The sequence below is a fragment of the Protopterus annectens genome, chromosome 2.part1 (genome assembly GCF_019279795.1).
Source record: "Protopterus annectens isolate FY-2018-M chromosome 2.part1, PAN1.0, whole genome shotgun sequence".
NCBI classification, from domain to species: domain Eukaryota; kingdom Metazoa; phylum Chordata; order Ceratodontiformes; family Protopteridae; genus Protopterus; species Protopterus annectens.
The window spans coordinates 1396217322-1396225323 of NC_056729.1; the positions used below are offsets into that span (position 1 = coordinate 1396217322).

At 38.7% G+C, this 8002-nt stretch overlaps 1 protein-coding gene and 1 non-coding gene across 8 annotated transcripts in view; one reads left to right on the forward strand and one right to left on the reverse strand.

Annotated features, from left to right (window-relative positions):
- Window positions 1-8002, reverse strand: part of DNMT3A (DNA methyltransferase 3 alpha) — a 5166949-nt gene that overhangs the window by 2197996 nt on the left and 2960951 nt on the right. The window lies entirely within an intron of this gene.
- TRNAV-AAC lies at window positions 4128-4200 on the forward strand. The gene has a single exon. It is a non-coding gene; the product is annotated as a tRNA-Val (tRNA).

An 8002-nucleotide genomic window follows, 5' to 3' on the forward strand; every position in this document is an offset into this window, starting at 1 on the left:
TCTACAATCTCTTTCATATAAGTACTGTAATTAGAGATTCTCTCCTGTATAAAGTATTCATTTTCTTACTTATGAACTTTAGGTGAAACATTTATTTAGCATTCTTAAATGCGTTTTTTTTTTCAAAACACGAGCCTATAAGGTTCTTAATCTACTTATGTTTGCAATGTTGTTATACTTTATACTAACTACTCTTCTCTGAGAGTACATGTTATTTGCACATCTGGCCTTGACCGTATGAGTGCTCTTATAGGTTCACAGGTAAGTACTAGATTAGCTGCCATTATGGGCTATTTTAAGCCTGGCCAACTTCCCTTTTTGTGCTTGAAATAACCTATCCCATTTGGTTATAGACTGGCCTTATCCATATCAGTGTCTGTAAGGTGATATTTTACTTGAGGGCCTCACCAGTTAGTTTCGCGCAGAAGTGGACGTGTCGCGAACTGAGTGACAAACCGGTCTGCATATGTAATTAGCCTTCAAGTAATCGCGCGTGCATCATGATGTGAGAATATTAACGTAAATTAAATGTACATACTACTTCCAAAACACAAAAGGTTAATGCACTACAAACCCTTACTTTAGACGATAGAAGCAGAAACATAAAGTGAATATTTCAAGCAACATCCAGCAAGATGGGCAAACGGTAGCACTAGAAGGATACAATACGAAATATTTTTTGCTGCTTTTGCCGTTTGCCCATCTGGCTGGATGTCACTAGAAATATTCACTTTATGTTTATTTAATGTTTATAATTTAGTTTAGTATAAAAAAGTTTAATTAGCCTTCAAGTAATCACTCGTGCTAACGCTATAAAAGTATGCATCAGTATGTGGCTAACTATGCATACATGATATGAGAATATTAACGTAAACACAAAAGGTTAATGCACTATAAACCCTTACTGTAGACGATAGGGAAGCAGAAACAGGCAGGGTCATATACCACCCCAGTTTGTAACAGCCTGCTTCTTGGAGTTAACCCACATCGATAATTACAGCCTCTCACAAGTTTTTACTTTGTAATTCAAAAGATATCGCCGTTATTCAGACGTTTGATAAGGTAACTAGAAAATGTAATATTACTGATGTTGGTAACGTTTTACTGTTTTATTTATTGTTATATTAAATATCAGTGCGCTTGTTTTCTTTTTTTGACATCCGATGGTACATTTGGAGGGAATGCATATTCATGAATGACATATCACGGGGGTGGGTTTTGGGCGGGGCTTGCTACTGCGCATCTGGTGAGGTCCTCAAGTAAAATATCGCCGTCTGTAATAAAATATTACCTCAATGAGAACAACTGGGATCATACCATAGGTAATTTGAGTTGACCCATGCATGGGATAAAGCATTTATGAGCTGCCTCTGTCCAGTAGTAGTACTGGGGGCGGTCCTGGGGTAAATTTTCTGTTTTTCCATCCATAGATCTAAGTTGCATTTGAATATGAACAGGGATGAATTTTATTTTATGTGGATGGGGAGTCTGTTCCACAGCAGCCGTATCCTCTGTGAGATATACACCTGTCCCTACAAATCATTCAGATGATGTTGCGGAAGAGGTTTACATCTCTAGACTGATTATTTCTGATGGAATTTGACTTGCTAATGCACAGTAAATCCATCAATAGTGGGTCAGAGGATGCCTTTTATGCCAAACGCAGGTCACCTCTTAGCAAAGTGAAGGATACAGAGTATAGTGAAATGGCTTTGAACAGATCCATGTAGAACATGTTGTTTAGGCCTTGTATCCTTTTAGTACGGTATCTCTGTGGTCATTACAGTTGTTGCATGTGTCTGAACAGATACATGCCAAATGAGCATTATATTCAATGAATGGACTAATGAAGGCTGAGTAAAGGAGGACAACGGCATCCCTATATCTAGACACAAACCCCGTTTTATAAACTGTGATATATAGAAGGACTTTCTTACAACAATAGACACATGTTGGTCAAAAGGTAGGTCACTGCCCATAAGTTCATATATCCTAAAGAAGTGGATCAACTCTTAGGAGTATGTTGTTAATGTGGTAGTTCCCTGGGAAAGATGACTTCCCAAAGGAAACAATAATGCATTTTTTTGGTATTTAGTTTCAGTCCATGATTTTGGCATCAGTTATTTATTAACAATTAGATTTTGTAATCAAGATGGCTTCCCAATTAACACTATGCCAGCTGGCCTAATCCTTTGTTTCTTATGTTTTATAAATATGCTCCTGACAAGTTCCACTATTATCACAGTCACCTTTCTGGCACAACCATGTTGTACTACAATGACATAAATCCTGCTGTATTAACTATTAAATCTTTTTTCTTTCTTTTTTCTTTCAGCTGCTCCTATTAGGGGTCACCACAGTGGATCATCTGTTTCCATTTCTTCTTGTCCTCTGCATATTGCTCTGCCACACCAACCACCTGCATGTCCTCTCTCACCATATTCACAAACCTTATCTTAGGCCTTCCTCTTTTCCTGTTACCTGGCAGCTCCATCCTTGCAACCTTCTCCCAATATGCCCAGCATCCCTCCTCAGCACATGTCCAAACCAACGTAATCTCATTCCTCTGACTTTGTCTCCAAAGTGTCAAAACCTGAGCTGACCCTCTAATACACTCATTTCTAATCCTGTCCATCCTTGTGACACCCAATGCAAATCTTAACATCTTTAACTCTGCCACCTCCAGTTCTCACTCCTGTCTTTCATCAGTGTTACCGTCTCCAACCCATATAACATAGCTGATCTCACTTTCATCTTGTAGATGTTCCCTTTCATTCTTACTGGTACCCGTCTGACACAAATTACTCCTAACAATCCTCTCTACCTGCTCCACCCTGCCTGCACTCTCTTCTTCACCAGTCTTCTACACTAACCATTACTCTGAACTGCTGATCCCAAGTATTTAAACTCATCCACCTTCACCAACTCTACTCCCTGCATCCTCACCATTCCCCTGTCCTCCCTCTCATTCACACACATATATTTTGTCTTAGTCCTGCTGACCTTCATTCCTCTCCTCTCTAGAGCATATCTCCACCTCTCCAAGGTTTCGTCAACCTGTTCCCTACTTTCACTACAAATCACAATGTCATCTGCCAACATCATAGTCCATGGGAACTCCAGTCTGATCTTGTCAGTCAACCTGTTCATCACCACTGCAAATAAGAAAAGGTTCAAAGCTGATCCTTGATGTAATCCCACCACCACCTTGAATGCATCCATAAGTCAAAACTCACCACTGTCACACTGCCCTCGTACATATCCTATACCACTCTTACATGTTGCTCTGCCACTCCTGACTTCCCCAAACAATACCACAACTCCTCTCTAGGCACCCTGTCATATGCTTTCTCTAAGAACACAAAACACAATGCAACTCCTCTATACTTCTCCATCAACACCATCAGAGTAAACATAGCATCTGTAGTGCTCTTTCCTGGTATGAAACTGTACTGCTGCTCATCATCACCTCCCTTCTTAACCTAGCTTCCACTACTCTTTCCCATAACTTTATCCTGTAGCTGATCAATTTTGTTCCCCTGTAGTTACTACAGCTCTGCACATCACTCTTATTCTTAAAAATCGGTACCAATACATTTCTTCTCCACTCCTCAGGCATCCTCTCACTTTCCAAGATTTCGTTAAACAATCTAGTTGAAAACCCCACTGCCATCTCTCCTAAACACATCCATGCTTCCACATTCTCCTTCTAATCCAGTGCACTTCCTGATTCACTATCCCCACATCATCCAACCTTCTCTCTCTCTCTATCATTCTCTTCATTCATCAGCCCCTCAATGTACTCTTTCCATCTGCTCAACACACTCGCCTCACTTGTGAGTACGTTTCCCTTATTATCTTTTATTACCCTAACCTGCTGCATACCTTTCCCAACTCGGTCCCTCTGTCTACCCAATCTGTACAGGTCCTTTTCTCCAGTGTCCATCCTTTCATACTACTCGCCATATGTCTTATCCTTAGCCTTTGCCACCTCTCTCTCTTCACCATATGTTTCATCTCCTTGTACTTCTGTCTGTCTGTCTGAGGTGGCTTACTGGTATAGTGCTTTGATTATGGTGTGCAGGGTTCTGGGTTCAAATCCTGCAAGGGTTATTTATACATGAGCAGGTTCTGTAGTGTAGCAGTTATCACATCTGCTTAACACGCAGAAGCTCCTGGGTTCGATCCCCAGTGGAACCATTATGGGGTGGGAGGTTGGCATAATGGTTAAAGTGTTTACCTTATAAACACAAGGTGCAGGGTTTGATTCTGACATGGGGTAATTGGCTAGGCTTATAAAAGCCCACATGGGCAGTTAGCCTAGTACTAATCTATGAACCTGTGAACCTATGTCTACTTTCTCCATCTCTCTGACAATCCCAGTTCTTCTTCGCCAACCTATTCTTCTGTAAATCTAATGTGAAAATTACTACATACTGTCATTATATTCTTGTTATACTATTATAAGATTTTTATTCTTGTTATGTAAAGAACTTTTCTCCCTGGAGCTCTGCTGAAAATGAGTGAAGTCCATACCTGTCAACTCTACAGATTTTCGCCTCATATTTTTCATCTGTTTCTTATAAAATTGTGTTTTTCTGTCAAATCACCGGTAAATCATTGAGGGTTAAACTCGGAAAATAATGACAGACACTGACACTTGAGTTTAAGACTTCATACCTTTCAGAAAATTAATGCTAATGCAAAACCTGTTATTTTATAAACTTTCTAAGTCTGTAAGTGCAATATTTAAAAAAGTGCCCCTATTTTTGGGCTTTTCTCCTACCATTATTGATGGCTTTGTCCAGATTTTTTGTTCTAAGAGGTTGAGAGGTTTGGTGAAGTCCATTCAGACAATCCTAGCAACTTAATACAATTAATCAATCAATCCATTTGTCCTCATATAATAATGTCCATGCACCTAATATGTTTACTATTAGAAGGCATAGCCAGGTAAGAGTTCAACCCTTTCTTGATGACATTAAGGCTGAAATAATGTATACCTTCCACTTTCATTGCTGGCAAGGCAATATTTAACCACTTGATTGAGGTCTTATTAACAGACCTGAAAAATATGGGTAAAACTACAGTGGATATAAAAACTGTACACACCCCTGCCAAAATGCCATGTTTTTGTGATATAAAAAAAATGAGACCATAATAAATAATTTCAGAACTTTTCCCACCTTTAATGTGACCTATAACCTGTACAATTCAATTGAAAAACAAACAAATCTGTTAGGGGGAAAAAATATAAAAAAAAATAAAATAATATAATATACATGAATATTGAGTTCTTTATACCAATCTGCTCCCTATAAATACCTTGTACTACATGAATAGGGGTCTACTTGATAGCATAGAAAATCCACACACCCGAAAACAATAACACCGAGATGAAAACACCGAATTGTTACTTAACCAACTCCACACAACACAGAGAATTCACTGAACGAACGTAACTGGTCAGCCAACAAGGACAAGAAAAAACATAGAAGGACTTCAAACTCACACAAGTGGAGGGCTTCACCCCCACACCCTCCTAACTAACTATACCATCTCCGAGATTGCACTATAGCAGGGAAAAGGGCAGACTCCCAAATGTTGGCCAACTGCTTCCTTTTCCTGGGTAACTTGTCAGTTATGTCAGGACTCATTTAACTGAAGATTTGTCTCTGTGTTATCATTTTCAGGTACGTGGGTTTACAATCTTATCACATAGACCCATGAATAGATGCCCAGTACTTCTAACTTACCCTTTGAAAAAGACAAATAGTATACTCATTTTGAAAATTCAAATACTCAATCCAAAAAGCAATAAATGTATTACATTGGGTAGCATAGTATGTCTTACATTCTCAAATTAAGAATTCCTCACTCACGTACATAAAATTACACAAATACAAAAGGTTAATACAATTCATCAACAATACACTATCATGGCTCTCCATGGTTTAAAGCAACCACATTGCATTCAACCACTAGGCCCTTCTTTACTGTCTTGAATCCTTATATCACCAATGCAGGCAATGGACTACCTGGACTCTTCCTTCTACATATGAGTCCACAATAATTGTAAAAACAGTTTTTCCTTGGTGAATTCACTGACAAGTATACCTGCAATCCACACACATCTGTTAAACACTTAAATAAGCAAGTCATCTCAGCTGTCATCTTGCGGTTCCTTGTATAAGGTCAAATTAAAATATGTAGTAATAGAAGTCCACACTCATTAAGAATGTTCCTAACTCAAGAGAACATTTTATGTCCTAATCATATATAAAAGATACATTTCTAAAATAAGCAGCTTTTTTTTTATTTATTTACTGTTAGGTTCACCCTGAAGGGACAAGAGACAACGGGTCAATACAAAAGCAATTACAAATTGCAGAGGTCCCATTTACTTAAAAAGACAGCTACCACCAAACTAAAACTTACAGTCATCCTCTTAAGCATAAATGATCATGTCAACTAACTGTAACTCTAACAAGGTCTCAGAATAATCACAACTGGGCTGCCACACCTACATAGCCATGTCACTCAGATTCCGTAATTTGAAGGAACCCAATATATTGCTAAATATACTGTACAACATCAGCAGATGAGTTTTCACTTTTATCAATAAAGCTGTTAAGGATCGTCCTTACAGACATGGAAACCATAGACACCCTAGCAAATTCACTTAAATAAAATCTGTTATGCATTCCCTTACATATCAAACTGGGAATTCCACTCAAATTACAGATCTCAGCTATCCAGCTGACAACATTACATAACTCACATCAATCCTACCAACTTTAACCCATGGAACTACATGCTGAAAAAAGCTCATCTCACATTTACCATCCAGAATAACTTTTCAACAAAAATACTGCAACCTACACAAGCGTGAAGTCCAGCCATCATTTCCCCACTCAGCCATCACTGAACAAATTTCCCTCTGGTGTTATCAAGCTTAAAAGTATAATATAATATTATCATTTGATAAGAACTCCTAACAAAACTAGAACTTGAATATTTAGAATAAGAAGACAAAGGTTCAGTCCCACAACATATGCCAGCTACAGAGTAAAAAGTAGTGGCATACTAATGTATATATTTTATCATTTTTGCATAATTGCTTTAATATGTATAATACAAAAAGAACTGTTAGTGTTTCTCTTAGTTAAATCATCATCGTCATTATCTTCATCATCAACCCCCTTTTTCCTATCTTCTACGTATAGTCAGGGGGGTTGCATCAACTGTTGCCATCTCTCCTGATTCAATGCCACTCTCTTATATTCTTCAACAGTCATACCTGCCATTTACAGGTCTTCTGTCATACAATCCATCCATCTCTTTGCTGGCCACCCTCGTTTTCTGTTGGCCTTGTTCCTGACTTTGCCAATTCTTCTTTACCAGACTGTCTTCTGCCTTCCTGCACATGTGCTCAAACCACTGTAATCTGTTCTCTTTGACATTCTCTAATTGGAGCTACATAGGTTTCTGTTCTGATGCACTCATTTCTTCATTTGCCCCCATTGTGCATCCTATCATCCATCTCATACATTTCAGCTCCATGACTTTAGCTTCATCCACTGCTCTGTCTGCACTGCCTAGGTTTCCATACCACACAGTACTAATGGTTGCACTACTGTTTTGATCACCTTAATTTTCAGCTTCTTTTGCATTCTTCTATCACACCCTACTACTGACACTCTGTGCAAGATGGCTACAGCCCTCCTGATTCTAGCTTAAACCTCTTCATTTAGACTTCCCTTCATCTCAACCACCCCTCATAAATACATGAAACTCATTGTCTGTTCCACTATTTCCCTTCTATCTCAATTGTTCAGCTTCTTTTGGTTTCCCCCTCTCGCTGCCTTTACAACTGTCTTATCTGTACTCAGTTTCATCCCATGTACCTCCACTTTTGCATTTCATTTCCCTATCAATTGAAGTTCATGTTCAGAGTCTGCCTGTAATGCCAATTTGTCTGCATATGGCAGCTTTGCTGATC